This window comes from Pinus tabuliformis, chromosome Q (assembly GCF_031772625.1).
Source record: "Pinus tabuliformis cultivar Carrire ecotype Pingquan chromosome Q, CPIR1, whole genome shotgun sequence".
Classification (NCBI taxonomy): domain Eukaryota; kingdom Viridiplantae; phylum Streptophyta; class Pinopsida; order Pinales; family Pinaceae; genus Pinus; species Pinus tabuliformis.
In genome coordinates, this window is record NC_142296.1 from 721,571,547 (window position 1) to 721,590,760 (window position 19,214).

The following is a 19,214-nucleotide window of genomic DNA, read 5'->3' on the forward strand; positions in this document are numbered from 1 at the left end:
AGTAGATGATCGGTTTGCCAATGCTGATTTATTCAGAGTAGAGGAAATTCCAGACCACTTGGAACAAATTTCCTCATTCTTAACAACTGGTCACTGCCCAGCAGAATACAAAGCAGCATAGAGACGTCACTTAGTAGTTAGGGCAGCAGATTACCAGCTGATTGCAGGACACCTTTATAAGATGGGCTTAGATCAAATACTGAGGCACTGTGTCCTTCATCATGAAAGGAATGATGTCTTATGGGAGTGCCATCCAGGGGTCGTAGGAGGTCATGTAGGAGGGAAGGACACCACAAGAAAGATACTCCATGTAGGGCTGTGGTGGTCGACTATCCATAAGGATTCTAAAGAATTTTCCAGGACATGAAAAATCTATCAAAAGGTTGGAAAGCCGCCAAGACGTGATGAGCTACCTCTACATCCGGTCCACACAGTGCAAACATTTGATAAGTGGGTGGTAGAATTCATTGGACCCATTTCTCCACCAGCGAGGCATTCACGAGCAAGGTACATCAAAACAAAACAATTTACCTCAAAAGGTGGGCAGAGGCGGCACGAGTGAAGGACTACATAACAGAAACAACAACAAGGTTCATATTTGAGAAAATGATTTCACGGTTCGGATGCCTGAGGACCCTCACAAGCAACCAAGGCACGCATTTCCTGAACGAGACCATTTAGTCTCTACTAAAGACATTCATGGTTCAACACAACAAGAGCAACAAGTACCACCCACAAGCCAACGGTGCAGTAGAAGCGTTTAACAAGACACTGGAGAAAGGACTCACAAAATTTGTATCTACCAATAGGGATGAATGGGATGAAAGAATACTCGCGACCCTATGGGCATATAGGACAACATTAAAAAGACTCTATAAGAAAACTCCATTTAAACTTGTATATGGAAGGGAAGCGGTAGTACCAACATAATTTATACTACCTAGCATGTTCATCTAAGAAGCAACGAGAATGACAGACAACAGTACCTTAAGATAACGACTAAACCAGCTGATGGAACTTGACGAAACCCAGTTTTTAGCAGAATTCCATCAATTAGTGGAGCAACGAAGGCAGAAAGCTTGGTACGATAGGCATATCAAGAGGAAGTCATTTGGAGTAGGGGAAAAAGTGCTCCTTTATGACAAAAAGTTCCAAAAGTTCCCAGGGAAATTGCAGATGCACTGGATGGATCCATTTATAGTAACATAAATCCGAGATTCAGGTGTAGTTAGGCTTGCAAAACTGGATGGAGTCTTACTGCATGGATGGGTGAATGGCGTGCTTGAAGGCCTTCCACAACTGAAAAAAAAAAAAAGAAAAAAGAAAAAGAAAAATTATATATATATATATATATATATATATATATATATATCAATAAAATGGGCCATAAGGTTGTGGCAGAGTTTTCTCTTGCCGCAACCCATTTGTGGTCGGGGGGGAAAGTAGCATTAGTGGCCACACACGTAGTCCCCGTCAGTAGAGTCAGTGGGGGGGGGGGGTAGCTTCAGTGGATACACATGCAATCCTAGTCACTAGAGTCAATGGCCACATACATAATCCTAATCATTAGAATACACATAGGGATGCACATTTTCCAAAATTTTATGACCACAATGATACCTGTCCTGTTTATCGTACTAGTTGTAATTTCCTGATTAAGTAACTAAATAAGCAGCTGCCAGAGTGGGAGCTGCAATTTATTTTCCCAATAAGCATAAAGTTAGTTAATAAATAAACACATCACAGAAAAATAAATACACCATGCAACCCACTTTGCAGCTTTGAGTCCACATCAGGGATGTCACGTCCAAGTTGGTTGGCGGCAAGGTCTAGCTAAAGCACATGGGAAGCTCAACGGAATAATTAGTTATTAAGGCCTCGTTAGTCAAGGAACATAGTGTTAGGGCCGGCTACTTAAGTCACAAAAGAATGAAGGGAATTCCAGAATTCCAATTGTAGACAGCAGAAGAGTTACAAGTTTGCTATGAAGAATAAGAGAAGAGACAGAAAAGCAGGAAGCCTCTAGTGTAGACAGTTTATCCCAGGAGAAAGGAAATGGCCAAAGGACTTGTATCGGTTCCATAGGATGCATGAATTGAAGCAGTCGACAATTTATATGGAAAGTATGACAAGGAAAATCTGATAGACAATGAATTCGCAGACTGTTTCCAGTTCCTGGAAATGAAGAGAGAAGTGTACGTAGAGGATTTCCTGAAATATGATGGCACTAAGTCCACCAAGGCCATGGAAGAATTCAAGGGATTACAGAGATCAACAATCCTCCATTTGAGGAGCCTACCTGTGTTTGGCACTCAAATTGCCGTGATGTAGTGTACCATGTTGTTAGTGAGAATGATGCATGGAGGTTCATTGTGGCTGGATAAGGAATACCCTATCCACGTGGAAGATATCAGTTGGCTCACAGGATTTGCCGAGGGTGGAAATGTAGTTAGAACCACATTCTAGGTAGGGGAAAAGTAGGGCAATAAGCAGAGTGAAGAAAACATTTATGCCAGATATGGGACCGAGCAGGGTGGGAGAGGAGCAAAGTTAGATAAGATCAACAAGGATGACATTAGATTTTCCTGTTATCTCATTACAGGCAAAAAAATGCGGCACTTCACAAAGAATGAATGCACCTTGGATGCAATCTCCATTGCGGAACATTGCTACCAAGGGGAGGTGCTCAACTAGTCAGCCTATGTTCTCAACGTGTTGTTTGAGGCATGTGAGGATGTATATAGAAGGGGTATTGGGTTCGTGTTTGGATATCTGCTGATGTTAGTGGCAATGTGGAAATGGAGGCCATCGAAGGAGAGGAAAATGGCACCCATCCTCGAGGAACAACCAATTGTGCTCCGGTATGACCCCTGGAAGGAATCAAGAGACCCTAGCACAAAGGAGATCAAAGAGATAACCTTCAAGGACTGGTATGAGAAAATGTTGGCTGTTGTCAGGTCAACAAAGAGGATACCGAAGGCTCTGTTAGATGAGGTCCTAGAAGACCTTTTTCTTGGCACCTCCCATGCACATACATACCTGAGGCCAAGGTGCGACCATCCTCAAATGTTTAAGATGAGACCTCTGAGGTTTGTCCTAACTGAGAAAGCGCTACAGATAGAAGTGGGCTCATGGCTGGGAGTGGCCTATGAGATAACAGAAGGCAAGCAAAAGTACCTCTTTGGAGTGCTAACTCCGTGGGGGTAAGGTGAAGATGGGGTCGATAGCAGTAGGAAGCGGGCAACCGAGGACGAAATCAAGCCGATGGTGCTCCAGATGGAGGAAAGGATGTTTGAGCTCCATCGCATAATTACTAGCTTCGGGTTAGGTGAGAGCAACTACCCTGCCTGTTATAGACATTTTTGGACCCTACAACCCCAAGCATGAAATGTCCATAAACCAACGGCTCCTAAGTCCCTAAAAGTGTTGTTCTAACCCCTAAAGGAACAAGGTCAACAGATTACAGCTTCTCCCAGAAGTTCTCCATGAGAAACTGCTCAGAATTGGTCAAAACAGGATCATTGTAGTTGCTCCACTGGCTAGGTGCGTTGCATCTCACCCAAATACACTATGAGGGTGCGTTGCATTTCAAAAGTCCCTTCTGTGGGGTGCGATGGGCGAGAAATGAAAAATGGCAGTGTCATTCCACGAGGTGGAGAGGCAATGGAAGCTTCCAGAATCTTCTCCCGTGACACTTGCCTCACTGAATTCGACCAAGGATGAGTAAGAGGCCATCAGTCTCCAAGTGGAAGCAAGAACTATCAGAGAGAAGACACTAATCAAATCACAAGCTGACTCATCCCCCTTACAGATATCTATATATGGATCCCTCATCCCAGAGATCCAGAGGCTGGAATTTTGCATGTTGTAAGGAATTGATGTTGGTTTCTTGAGACAAACATTAGATTGTTGGGTGATCTAAGCTTTGTTTAAGGTGAAGAGGGGCTTATTTGCTGGGAGGTTGATGCTGGGTCAGAACAACTGGTTGTAACTCCTCTTGGCTCTTTTCTTGTTTATCAATAAAAGCTATTTGAGTTTTCCTCCATGCTTTTGTGTCATTGATGCTTGCTACATTTGTATGGTCAATTTACATCTGATCCTAGATTGTTTATGATTATAGATCCATGTCTTTGTATAGTGCTATGCTTCTGTGATCTTACAGGTACTTTGTGAAGCTGGGCGTGCAAGGGAGCAGGTAGCTGAGGACTATCAAAGAAGAGAGGGATCAAATCAGGAGATTAGCGCAAGACAGAGGTTGGTCTTTCTGTTCCTCTCTATCTATAATTCATAAAGGAAAAACGAAAGTAGCTTTTCTCTGTTTGTTTCTAAGGCAGCTATCACACCTTAGTGGGATAAAGCAGTTCTATATAGACACTTTTCCCTGTAACACTGCCATATTTTAGGGCTCCACCATGTTTACACCTATATTCATGATGCCATTGGCCATGAAGCTCCCAACAGGAGCAACACAAGCCCCCTCTTAGCCCACGGTCCTCAAGCCCAAGAAAAAGCAAGTCGCCTGAACCCCAACTGTCAAGAAACCAAAAGTTACTCTGCCAACTATGATCATCAACCTCACTATGGAGGTCGAGCAATCAATCCCTGTAACCACCATCATTGAAGAGATTCCCACCACTGCCTCCACCGCATTACACCAGTCGTGGGAGTCGTCCCCGTACACTGCATCAACCTACGCGACTTTATCTGAAACACTTCAGCCTGGCCGACAGGGGACAACTGCGGAAGCAGAAGTCCAGTCAGCTAGGCAGATAGAGGGCACCTCTCACACCAGCCAGATGCAACCTATGGAACTCACCACATTCCCGATGCTTGGGTTGGACCCACCAGAAGGGGGAAACCTAGATTCTACTCTACAGGGAGAAAGGGTTGAGTTGTACTTTCCACCCTTCCCTATAAGTCTCTTAGTCCGCCCGTTTCCCAGAATCATTCCACCCACTCCACAATTCACCCCGCCATCATAACAAGCCCATTTTCCTACCTCCCATTTCGACAAATCCATCTCCAGTGGCCTACCCCTACAACAGAAGTTCCCAGACCCTAGCACAATGAAGGCCAAGACACTCTAGCACTGGTCATCGGCCCATTTTTTTCATTCATTCAGTAGACAACACATAGAGCCAAACGGCTCCATAAGGACCTAGCCTAGGAGCATGAATGGCAAGCAAAGAAGTTTCATATGGTGACCGATGAGCATGATCACCTACGACAAGAAAACGTTGGATTGCAGGCCCAGGTTGATTAGGTCACACATTGGTTCAGATCGCTATGGCTGACCATCACCGAGGTAGATGCCAAAGTACCAGTAGACATGGCTAACTACACACTGATCAGTTGCTGCGGCCACATCCAGGTGGCATATTCACTCCTGACAGCTAGCAATGTTGAGATGAAGAGGAAATTGGAGATGGTGAGATATGCATTACCAGATCCAGTGGCAATTTATGCAAGGACGGTCGAGGGGAAGGTCAGGGAGCTGGAAGCCAAGAAGAAAGCTTTAGCTGACGCCCTTGTTGATAGATATGCCCTGATGAACAAGGTCCATGACTAGTATGGCAGTCTAGCATTGAAGAACCACTTGGTCTACCCACTCTGAGAGAAAATACAGACTCTGTTTGCTAGCATGAAAGACTGCACAGACCCCACCCAGCTGCAACAAATCAACAATCAAATGGACACCCTCTAGGATCAGGTTGATAGTATAGAGGAGGAGTCCACGAGGATGAAGAAGATCATTAGGGATCTGTAGCCACCGGTCTAAATGTAGGTGTTACTTCTAAAGGAGCTGTGCGACTCCAGCAGGCAACAATGGAGCGACATCAAGAGCCAGTGGTCAACTGAACTAATGTCGCACTCGATCGAAGTGTTTACTCAGGCCGCCGATGCAATTCTCGCTTGATGGGACACCATCGTCCATAATTACACAGTGTTCATGCAACAGACAATGGCCTTTGTCCCACATTTGGAGCCTTCGTTTTGAACGGGGGAACTGTAGGAGCAAGAAGGCGCAATAGAAGCAGATGCCACCCTGCAAGCAATGATCGAAGCAGAAGAAGCACCTGCACAACAGACTACAGAACCAATGTAGGCAATAACACAACCACCACCCACAGGATCAGTAGGACCGATAGAGGATGAAATGACTTGACTCAGGGACGAGTCAAGGAATTGTGGTCGAGGCCTGTTGGGGCCTTTGTTTAAATTTTGAAAAGGTTTCGACCAATTTTGACTGAACAAGGGACAAGAAGGAAACAGGTGGAAACAATGGTTGGTTGGCATAACAATGGTTGGTTGTGCAAGAGTTGCAGAAAGGTGGTAGCAGAAGGCAAAGGTAGCGGAGGGGGCGGGTGGGTGTAGAAGTAGCTGAGGGGAAGAACTGGAAGTCCAAGTAACAGAGAAGGGATATAAAAGGAGAAGACCAGGAAAGGAGCGAGGTTAGAGTCAGCAAGGTTAAGGGAAGGTGAAAAGGATCCCTGTTGCGGCTGATGGAGGGAAGATCGCAGGAGTCGAGAAGACATGGTCCGTGAAGCTACACAATACCCGTGGAATGAAGCCGGTTATTTCATGTAGTTGTTTACAGTGGAAGCCAAGTGATGTTGTAATGGTTAATTGTTATGATTAATATAAAATATCTACTAAGTTTAGCTGCAACTTCTTATGTATCAGGGCCCTGTGTATAAGGGATCTTTAATTTTTTTGAATGACTTGACAATTGCGTGTAATCGTTAATTCGTGCGATATCATGACTATGTTGTTACCTCTGTGTTTTATATAATGTATTCATGTATTTGATCGAATGCAACCTGATTAAGACTTCCCTGACTCCATGCTGAACCCTTCTCCCTTTTGGTCGCGACGCGCCTCGGGTGAGACTCCTTACCCTTTGGGGTAAGGTGAAAATGTCGGCGTTGTCCTAGACTAGAGCGGACCATTGTTGGCCTCCCGTGCCCAAACCTAGGGTCTCCCCCATGATGACTCTCGTGAGCCAATAACAGTGAGTTTGCAGCAGTTGCAACTTGGTTTTCAGTTTCAACTTCAGTTGTGTTCAATAGTTTCAATTTGGATTTCAATTTTTTTTTGTTATTTTTATTTATTTATTTTATTTATTATTATTATTATTATTTATTTTTATTTTTATTATCTATATATATATATATATTTTTAATTTTTTTAATTTCGGTATAAGATAATCTCAATGGAGAGAAGGTTAGCCACAGGTTGCATGTATGGTTTGGGATCATCCCAATGGATTCGACTACTTGTCTACAGTGTTATTTGGCACCTCACAAGGAGGATGCCATCCCCATTGGATCTGATATTAGAGTCCAATTTTATAGTAGGCAATGTCAAGAATTTTCATTTATTTCAGTTAGTTTGTAGCTACGTCAAACCTTATGACATCATTTGAAAATACAAAGGTGTAAAAATTTGTTGTGTTTCATCCTTGCATTACACTTGAGGATTTTGAACTTCAAAAGGTCATGATTACACTCAAAAATTTTCTATATTACATGGAGTTTATATGTTTAGTTTCACTTCCAGAAAGTCATGGAGTTCGTCACTTGTTCTCTTGGGCGCTCTGGATGTCATTAGGAGACTTGCTGTGCTAATGGTACAGGGAATTCGCTGCACTTTCATAGTTGTTATGGTTTCTTGCACCTTAACAACCTCCAGGTTCTAGAAGTTTGATTTTCTTGTTCAATTTTTGTTTAATACCTCAAAATTCATCTAAAAATGTTCAAGAGTGCGCTCAACTAGTCACTTTCATATCTATTCCTTCACGCTGCGCTACTGTCAAAAGTATTAGGGTTTGGTAGAAAGTTAACATTTTGGAATATTTTCTTGTGTGTAAAAACTTAAGGGATGTTTAAAAAAGTGGTGCATCATATATCAACTATGCTCCTTAGTCAGACTCTTTGAACATCATGTCAAATAATGCAAGTAAACATTTGTTGGGATTTTGCTATAGGTGCATTGTTATGGAACCAACTCAAGAAAAGATAGAAAAGATAGATCAACTCCTTATAATTCAGCCTCTTCGAGGGGGCAACCTCCTTTACATTACATAAATGAACAATTTTTGGATGATACAAATGAAAAGACCTCCTTTCTATATATAGGAGTCTAAGGGGTCATAACATAATCAGAGCCGACATAACAATAATAATGTAAGGGCACAATAATAACAATAGTGGGCTTCTATGGGGCACAATAGTAACAATATGGGCACTACATGGGTACAAAAATATAATAAGTGGGTTATACTAATAACAATAAGGGATTACACTAGTAGTATAGGGGCCTAACATGCCCCTCTCCTTCAAAAAGCGTTGTCCTCAACACTTGAGTAGTTCTTGATGCTTCTGTATAAAATTCTTGTCCTTCCATGTGGAATCTTCAGCGGGTAAGTTCTTCCACTTGATGAGATACTCTGAAATTGATCGATTTCGTAGCTGTCGGGTTCTTGTTTCTGTGATTGCTCCAGGTTCCAATATGATTTTTCCTTCCTCTTCAATTTCTGGCAATATTGTTTGAATTGGGATCTTTCGCAACTTTTGAATAAGTGGCCATACTTCTTCGTCCTTCTTCCATTCATCCCTTGCTTCGTTTATCCAATCTCGTTGGATAATATAAATAGCACAAAAAAATACTTCCACATCCTCATCCTTGAAAAGTCTTCCCATTCGGCAAGGTCGCCATTTTTTAAGTGCATGTAGTATTGCCAACATTTCCTTCTCATAAATAGCTTGCTTGAGATGTAGTAGTAAAAATACCCAATCACCTACATCAAAACATTTTTCACTACAATGTTTATCTACCTGTTATTTCGTTTGATTTTTCACCGAAGTGGCGTTATCCTTTAAAAGTTGGAGAACTTGTTGTTGATGCTCGATGTGATCTTTCACTGCTTGAACCTTTTTCTTCTTGATATGTCCTTCTATCTCTAGAGTTTGAGGAGTGGTAATTTCTTCCAATCCTTTACAAGATATGGTCAGATTCATTTCTTGATGCTCGATGTGATCTTTCACTTCTTGAACATTTTTATTCTTGATATGTCCTTCTATCTTGATAGTTTGAGGAGTGGTAATTTCAAATAATGAATTACAAGATATGGTTGGATTCATTTCTTCTTTCTCGATGTGATCTTTCACTTCTTGCACATTTTTCTTCTTGATATGTCCTTCTATCTTGAGAGTTTGAGGAGTGGTAATTCTTGCCAATGCTTTACAAGATACAGTCTGATTCATTTCTTCTTTCTCTTAGGTAGGGTCCTGGCGTATATCTTCTTCTTTTGATGTTTCTTGATCCTTTTCTTCCTCCTCTTCATATTCTATGTAAAATAATTTCTTCTCAGCACACTTATGACCTTTAGTGCATTTGCTATCACAATTGTAACAAAGCCCTTTTTCTCTTTTTTCTTCCAATTGTTGTGGTGTACCCTTGTAGGTTGTGGAAGGCTAGGAGAAACAACACTTCCATCTTTATAGTTGTGAGGGGTACGCTTCCTGGTTTCCATAATTTTTCTTTCCACTATGTCACAAAGCCCATTTACTCTTTCCAATTGTTGTGGTGTTTCTCTAAAGAAGGTGTTGCTCTTTGTATCCTTATAATGTGCTATCATTTCCTCCGTGAAAATTGACCACGTAACAAGTTGTTTACGAGAACAAAGCCCTTCGTACCATAAAAATTGATCTGGTTCTAAATATGAAGATGCAATACATACCTTTTGTAACAGTTGTACACCATGTAGATCAAAATATTGCTCCATCTGAAGTATCCAATGTACTGGATCCTTGCCATCAAACTTCCTCATCTTGCTTTTTCTTGATTTTAGGAGCTCGACCTTGAAACGACTATAACTTTGTACTTTCAGATCTTTAAGTTCTGAAATTGCGACCTGTAGTAGCCCTCTGTGTCATCTTTCCAATGCCACCAGTCTGATCTAAATTGGATTCTCTAAGAAAGAGTTATGCACAATTTCCCAAGATGACCTGATTATAGACCTTTCCAGAAGAGCGAACTTGTATGAAGTGCCACGTGTCACTGTTTTGACCTTTGGATCTGAAAAATATATGAAAAAAACTAGAGTTTGTCCTCTTTCTGTAACTTCTTACGAAATTTCAATCCGATCCTTAGAGAGAAAGTTATGACGATTTTCCCCAGGTCACCTGTTTTGAATGTAATTCAGGAGTCTGCAAAAAGACCAACTTCCTCAGATCATATCTCCGCAAATATCGCGTAAAAAGCTCTGAAATTCGGGCCCAAGGTTCAGCGCGATTTCTTCTCAAATGGGTTTTTTTTACGGCTTCTGAAACGTCACATAAAAAAAGTTATAGCGAAAATTCCACGATGACCTGTTTGGAGCAGCGAAACCCTAGAATCCAAAGCTCTGATATCAAATGTTATGAAACCAGCTCAAGAAAAGATAGAAAAGATAGATCAACGCCTTAGAATTCAGCCTCTTCGAGGGGGCAACCTCCTTTACATTACATAAATGAACAATTCTTGGATGATACAAATGAAAAGACCTCCTTTCTATATATAGGAGTATAAGGGGTCATAACATAATCAGAGCCGACATAACAATAATAATGTAAGGGCACAATAATAACAATAATGGGATTCTATGGGGCACAATAGTAACAATATGGGCACTACATGGGTACAACAATATAATAAGTGGGTTATACTAATAACAATAAGGGATTACACTAGTAGTATAGGGGCCTAACATGCATATTTTGAAGAGATAGAGTTTTATAGCTTAAACATGAGTTATCTAACCAATGTCCGATGATACTAAGGATGTACCTCACCTACATATCTCATTCATAAGGCTAAAGGATGATCTGAAATATGAAAAGGGAGAAGTCCTCATGCTTTTGCTGAAGGAAGGAGAAACCACCACATATTTGATGCGCTTTTACACAATCAACAGTTTGACCCTTCAATTCAGCTCCAGACCTCTTGAAACAATTTTTCATGGTTATGAAAGGTATATTTTGGTGTCTTGGATATTCGAGCCTCATTCTTATGAAGGCATTCAATGTATTCAAATTTGTTGTGCCTAGTTGTTGCGCTTTCTCTTTAGAAGTTGATGTTTAAAGAATGGGAGGATGCAGTATGATAAGAAGTGTTTTGATAGGTATATGATGTTACAAGAATAATTCATCACCTATACAAACCTTTCATAATTCAAGGAGGTCTCAAATTCACAAGGATGAACTTGCTGCATTTTTTACTGTTTTAGTAGTCCACTTCAAGAGTAGTTTCTGACTAACTGGAGATGAATTTTGAAAAAAGAAAAGAGGTTTTTGTCAAGCATGGGAAAAGTAATAAAATATATCTCAGTTTTTACACAAGTGTTACATTTTTGGAATTACAGGTGTCACTTTGAGAAACATTTTTCACAATTTCGCCAAGCGTGATTTGTTGACAACGTTCTAGATTTTTTTGGAATTCGACTTGGTGGATATCCAACTTGCCATACTTGACTCCAAATTGATTTAGATTATGAAGTTTGAAGATTTTTATACCCAATCCCATGATTTTATCTTCAGTTAGCATATTTTTGGTTTGTCAAAAACCAAACCCTAGATAGTAGGATATGGGAAAATTTTCCAAATATTTTATTCCTAAAGAATTGTAACCTCTTCCTATCTTTAGGAAAATGATGGATTTTGACTTCCTTAGTCCATGGATGAACTAATTGTATATATTTCATGAATTTTAGTGTGAAATAGGGGGATTGGGGAGTAAAAAGAGAGATATTTTGTTTGATATTGTAAACTATGGAGTTTTAATACAAGTGATCAGTACAAAAGTACAAAGCTCTTTTTTCTCAAGGAATCCTATGTCATTATCTTCTGATGATGTTCTTATTTCTACGTTTATGTGTCTTTTCTAAGTTATTCATGAACATGTAATTATTTCCATTATTTGAATGAAGATTATATGTTACAGAATTCATCCAAGATAGATACTCTGTTTCATTCCTTTTGGATAATGTTAGTGTTTTTCTTCTAAAGTTAAGCATAGAATTCATCCTTGATAGATGATTTATGTTTAATGGGCTATGATCTGTAATTCCTCTACCATATCCTACAATAGATTTAAAGTTCCAGAAGTTTGACTAGCTTTCCCTTCTCATAAAATTTCTCCATAACCAGTGATTGTTCACTTTCATCAATCAGACTCCATGCCTAATGGATCTCTTTCTAACTCTACCATAAAATTTTTATGATCTATTCCTCTCAAATCTCAATATCTAGCCTAAAACCTAAGAAAATGATTGAATATTCATATATATATATATATATATATCCCTCTGAAGCTGGAAGGGATAGATTCCAGTTTTAATGTGGTTTCTGGTAACATTTGGGTTCGTCTCCTAAGCCTGGAGGAATTACAAAGTTCTAACATCATGCAGGTAAAGGAGCGATGTGAAAACCAAGAAAGTGACGAGAGGAAGTTAGCGTGTGCATCAAGGAAAAGGCAATGTCAAGGGAGAGGCACACCCACCCACAAGGGGTGCCCGCCTGCCAACTGATAGGTCAGCTTAGGGGCAAGCCCGCCCATGAAGTGGAATTCACCTACCATATGATAGGTCGACCAAGATGATTGGAAAATAGGTTAAGTCAGCTTAAGTTGGATGAGGGGCATTGATCCACTTTAATGATTTGGTATGGAAGCATATAAATATAAGGATAAGAGTTCATTCAAAGGCATCAATCAAGATGACCAAGTGAAGAGATATTACAAAGGAAACACTTGGATAAAATATGCAATATTGAAGAAAACTAAAATTTGCACTAAGGAAGAAAAGGGCGCGGAAGTTGAGAAAAGGGCATACTGAGGCTCACCCAACAAGCCTACATGACTAGTCTGAACGAGTCTTTATTTCTAGGTAAGAATATCAGGGTTTTTGGTAGGTCGTAATGTACAGGCAATAGTCTCACATTTTAGGCAGAGTTGTGGATAGGTTGAACAACTCAGGTAGAATGTGCAAGGAAGCCACACAACCTGGGCATAGGTTGGGTGAATGAGTGGCTAGGATACCCAGGAATCTGTCACCACATTTTATGTTACATATTATTGTTGTAAGATTGGTTATAATAATTAATAAAAGTTTGGGGCGAACTTGATTTGGGTAGTTGCCCCCTCCCATTTCACATGGCTTATTGTTTATCACACTTTCTAGAATTTACGACATCACATTATTTTTCACTGTTTTATATATGTATCGATATCACATAAATGAAGTTAAATGTTAATTCCACTGCATAAGTAATTGAAGAAGAAACACTTAAAATAAAAACTAAGTGGGGGTAGTAGGCGTAGTCTAGGTGAAATAATAAAAAATATGAAAACTCGTTGGTGCCGCATAATGCTCACAAGTGGACTTAAATTCACCATAGCATGGGGCCATGACACATAGCAAGACATAAGCAACATGTGGTGGGTAAGAAATATTAGAGTTGATGCACAAGTTCCCTCACCAAACATATGTATGGGAGAAATGTTGAGTATGTTTAATCTAAAAAATATAAGTATTGAAAATGGAAATGTTAAAGGAATTTATGTAAATTTTTTAATATACTTAATTTATTTACTAAATTTCATTTTACTTTTACTCATGAAATTAAATATTTTCCCAGTTAGTAATAAAAAATTAGGTGGTATAAAAACTAGTGTGTCAAAAAATAGAAAACAACCTTTTAACATATTGATATTATAAATCAAAATTGTTTCCACAAATGGATATGATGCAATGGGTACATGGAAACACATAGGAAACATGCAGTGGGAGGTGGTAACATTCATGAAATATATATATATATATATATATATATTTTTTTTTTTTTTTAACATGCCTTGTAATATATTTGTGTAGGTTAATAGAGGATATAACTAAAACATAAAACTTAGGTTATTTAAGATGTTGAAAATTGAAATGTGGTACAACTCCTTAATAAGGCCTTGACCTTGTTGCCTTGAGAGGCGCTTTACAACCGATTATGACAACGATGTTGTAAAAAAATATGTAATGTGTTATAATGTAATGTTATGTTAATTTGGTTAAATTATGTAAAAATAAATAAATTAATTAATTAATACTTGATATAATAATTAAATAAAATTTAAAGTTTATAATAATAATAATAAAAGGGAGAATAAAGCAAACCAAAACCATTGGGATGTGGAATGGATAACATGCCTCACACTTTCTATCTCATTTTTAATTTTTTTTTGAAAAAACCCTACCTTTCTCTTTTCTTTTCCCTTTCCCTCCCTCTTTCTATCTTCCATCCCACCCTATTTTTCTGCTATTAACTATGATTAGGGTTTATATGGTCTTAGGTAGGGTTCTATCTTTTCATCTACTCATAGATTATGGTTCTACTTTTCCTACTAGATCAAATGACATAAACCTAGATCCCTAGAAGACCTCTAGGAATATATGGCTATGGCTGTCAGGCTGCTATTTTTCCTTTAGGTTTGTGTATCGCTTCCTGGCCTCCAAAACCTAGATCCTCATGCTATACAAAATTGCACTCCTCTTCTCATAACACGACATCAAATTCATCATCATGACCTCATACCATTCGGTTATAACCGAGAGCATGAAACAAAGAAAAGGGAAAGAAATCTGAGTTGAGATTTACTATGCATGACCCAAATTCCAAGGTGTAGTTACAAAACTGGGGTCTAACTTGCTAGCACATGCTATTCATTTTTATAAACATGTTGTGACTATAGTACCTGTAAGTTATGGATGCATAGTTTGGTCATTGTTTACGCTAGTTTCATTATATGTTGATCAAGAAGGCTTGCTTCCCTCACATACTTGCTGTAACAAACACATATTAGTTCATGCATCTATATAAAATAACCAAGAGCATGCTAAACCATGAATTAGATCTAGATCAAGAGCACATTGTATAATAATAAATACACCATGCATGTAGCATATACTTAACCAATGGTAAAAGCATGACAAACTAGTCATGTAAACAACAATAAATTAGCAATTATTCTCATTGATCATCAATAAATAATAATGTATATTAACGCATGGAAAGTAATAACTAAGTTAGGGACTTCCACATACCACCCGACCATAGATTAGGTTGAACCAAATCTTTATTTCATCCAATCACCGTTGCACCATATGCCAAGCATTAATGTGGGATCTCATGGAATAAACCAAGACAAAACCAACTAGGGCTTCCAGAGGCCAAACCACCTCAACCCTCAACCATAGTGATTCCACCTCTATAGTCTGGAAATCACTAATACTAACAAGATTGGTCTCTACCAAGTTGTTTAGGGCTCCAAGTACTAGTAACTCAACCCACATCCTTCCAAGGCTCTAGGGACTAGTAACTCAACCCCCAAGGGCTCTAGAGTTTTTATCCCAACCTAGGCTCTAGGACTAGTAACTCAACCCAAGATATTATAGGGCTTTCAAAGCGTTTTTTCTAACCCACAACCATAAGGAGCATGAGCACCAATTAGAAAAAAACTACCAAGGGGAAAAATACACAACACCATGGCTATCCAGGAAATGGTAAGACAAGGCTAAAGCCACTGTCAGTCCATGAAAATATCCATGCCAATGACAACACATAACCATAAAATCACATGCATATACCATGCATCTAGAAATTAGTAAGGAAATCACACATGCAACATATTACCTGCAAAGAAATCTAGTTGTAGCTACTTATCCAATTGTTCCCTTGTGCTTTCTTGCTTTCCTTTGCCTTCTTTCTCCAAATCCAAGTGAATACTAGAGTGCTCCAAGCATGCTCCAAGAATGCTCTAAGTGTGCAAGAGTGTTAGAGAATGAGAAAATGAAAAGAGAAAATCAAAACTAAATTGACAAAACACTGTGAACCGATATTCATAAGCCTTTTTATCATTGAGTCCCTTATTTTATTTAGTTCCCTTCATTTTTCCTCTATGTTCCTTAACATGTAAATCTATGTCTTTTCACCTTCCTTTTCTCCTTTTTCCTTTATTTTCATAAATAAATGCCATTTATTTCCACTTTGCCTTTGCCACAAATAAACCAAAAGTGACACCCACTAGGAATTTTTGCCCAGCATTCAACTTGGAATACATGTCCCATGACCTTGGTCTTATATTTTGTATTTACATGGATAATAAACTAGGGGTTGTTACAAACCCTTCCCCTTGGGGGACTACCATCCTTGGTGTTCTATGACACCTATGACCAACAAACCATTGAAAACAAAATATACTGCCTATGGAGCTTTATAACCCAACTCATTGTAGCATTTACAATGACCTCTGCTGGAAACAAAAAAAACATACTGCTTACTGGAGTTTTATAACACAACTCATTACGGTATTACAACAAACACATATACTTATGCACATTTGCTTCAACCAACAAATAATCATACTATCTATGGAGCTTTATAACTATAACTCGATACAATATTTACAATAATATACACATATACATATGCATTTGCTCTAACAAGCAAATAAAATCATATGGTGCTCATATCAATCAAAAATGGAATCCAGAGGCTCACACCTCCACCCTCAAAAGTAGTACTAGGATTCACCTCCTTCCTAGGAAGTCCAAAATCCACTGCCAAATTCAAACATGGATCCAATGTCTAGCATTACTTGTTCTCTTAGTGAAAAATTACCAACTCATTGTTCCTTTATTCTTGCCCCTTTTTTTGAGTTTTCCCTTTCTCTTCTTGAATTGATGTCATATTTTCCCCTTTACCAGATTTATACTGCTTGTAATCCCTTGAAAAATGGCCATTTTCATGGTAGAACCTGCATTTCAAAGGTAATTGCTCGTAGTCAAGAGTCTGACAATGGGACAATTATCCCCATGTGATATTTATTTCTGAGGGAAATTATTTATCTATATCTACTTCAACACAAATTTTTGCACAAGAAATTTGGAATCCTTTGGGTCCAACCCTATCGAGATATTTCATCAACCCATTTCTAATTGCTTGTAGATAGTCATCACTCCAACATGAAAGCAAGAGATGAGGGAGCTTGACCCAAATAGGAACTATATTTTGGATATTTTCATCTGGATCAAATTCCAATGACCATTGTTAAAATATATACCTTTTTCCCCCAAAAAATAAGATCCATTTCAAAAAATTACATCTTTATCTTCCTTAAATTGAAATAAGAAGGAGAAAACCCATTTCCACATGCATACATTCCAATATACCTTTCATTAATGGCTTCCAAGTTTTCTCCAACCATAGATCCATGGATTTTGGGGATGGACACATTCCTGTGAACTTCCCCACCAAAGCTTGTTCTGAATATGCCAAGGAAGTTCTCCAAAACCCCGAGGGATTAGTCTCCACCTTCTTCACAAATTTTGCATGCACCTTATATTTCGATTTTTTGGAGAGTAAATCTATGAGGGCCTGGAAGGCCACAATTTCATCTACTGGAAAGAGAACAACCCCCTTTGAAGCAACCATTTCAAATTGGAGATCAAATTTGCTTAAAAACAAACCAGAATAAAGAAACTCCTCATACCTTTGAATTAGATGTGACAACTTCCATGGGATCTTGATCCATTGAGACAAGGCGGGGATGACCTTACACTATCAGTGGGATGACCAATAATACATGAAAGGGGAGACTTATTTCCTATCTTTGTATTGACACCTTTAATACAGACATGAATCATCTACCTTGAACCTACAAAACTGCTGCAACTAGGGAAACCTTAGCAGCGAGAACTTGCATAATGCAGAGCTCCTAATCTGGACTTATGTAGGAATGCAAAAAAGTACATATATACACATAAATAAAGAGATGCAATAGAAATAAAACTTCATTTAATTAATATCAAAGAACTGAAATACGCTTACATACATAGTGGAAATAAACTAGCACAGGCAATGGTAGCTTATCTATGAGAAGAGATGTGGTGACTACATGCCTTTGAACTGTGTTATAATGAGGATCAAGGGAATTTCTACTATTGAAAAATAAGGGAAAACCATGAAAAACTAAAACCCTAACTCCAGGAGATGAAACAACAAGAGTTTGTGGGCCCCGTTGGGGTTAGTTGGGTAACCAACTTCCCAGGATCTTAACTTGGTCATATGATCTCTGTTTGGCGCATACAATACCTCATTGGAAATATATCTCTGAGTAATACATGATTTGTTGTAGCCCCCCACCTATGGTAACAAGTCGTTGTGCTATTAAACACCCCCCCACCCCACCCCCCTATTAATATAATAGCTAATATTCTATTCTATTAATAAATATGGACCCTTCAAAAATCCTTCCAAAAAACAAATTTAGCATTTAGGCATTTTCTTGTTAAATTTTTGGAATAAAGCAAGATATCTAGTCAAAACTGTTTGAAAGCTAGAAAATACTCGCCTTTTCACATAGCGCACGACCAAGTATGTTAAGAGCCTCATTAACAAGCAAAACTTGCAAAAAGAGATCAAAATGAATTACACGCTTAATCTAGATGTTATTAGGCTTTTTCATTTAAACTAGGTCCTAAGGCATTTTCTGTTAAAAATGAAGCCCGTATCGCATATCGGCGGTTACAAAGGTCGCACCCCCACAAAGTATTTTGAACCATACGAAATGTGATATTGCGATGACACGATTAACATTATCGCATCGCATCGGAAATACTAAAGAAAGGTCCAAAACCTTACCAACCATGCGATATTGTGAAATGCGATAAAAGCCCAGACCTGATTCAGAACTATGTTATAAAATAACACTTAAGTCTGTTGCGCAACTAGCTTTATAAGGTAAAATCCAACCAAAAAAGCTACCCTTTAAAACAATAAAGAACATCCCGCATTTCGCATCCCGCAGAAACCAAAGGAACTTTAAGGGAAAGTGCACAAACAAAATGTGATAATGTGATTTGCTATATTGCATCGCAATCACAAAGTGAACATTCTCGCAGTTAAAGCTCACCACCCTAAAAGTTTCTTTCCTAGCTTACGATGCAAAACATTAATGAGCAATAAAGCTAGAGATAAGGAACCATAAGTGGGCATTTAGTATGGGTTAATGGAATTTACGTTTGAAAAGCGGCTCAATGTGATACATTATCTTCTCATTTGCATTTAATTAAAACTCCTTTCTTGTCACCTTTGCAAGGTTATCTGTATCATTCATTCTTGTTTTCA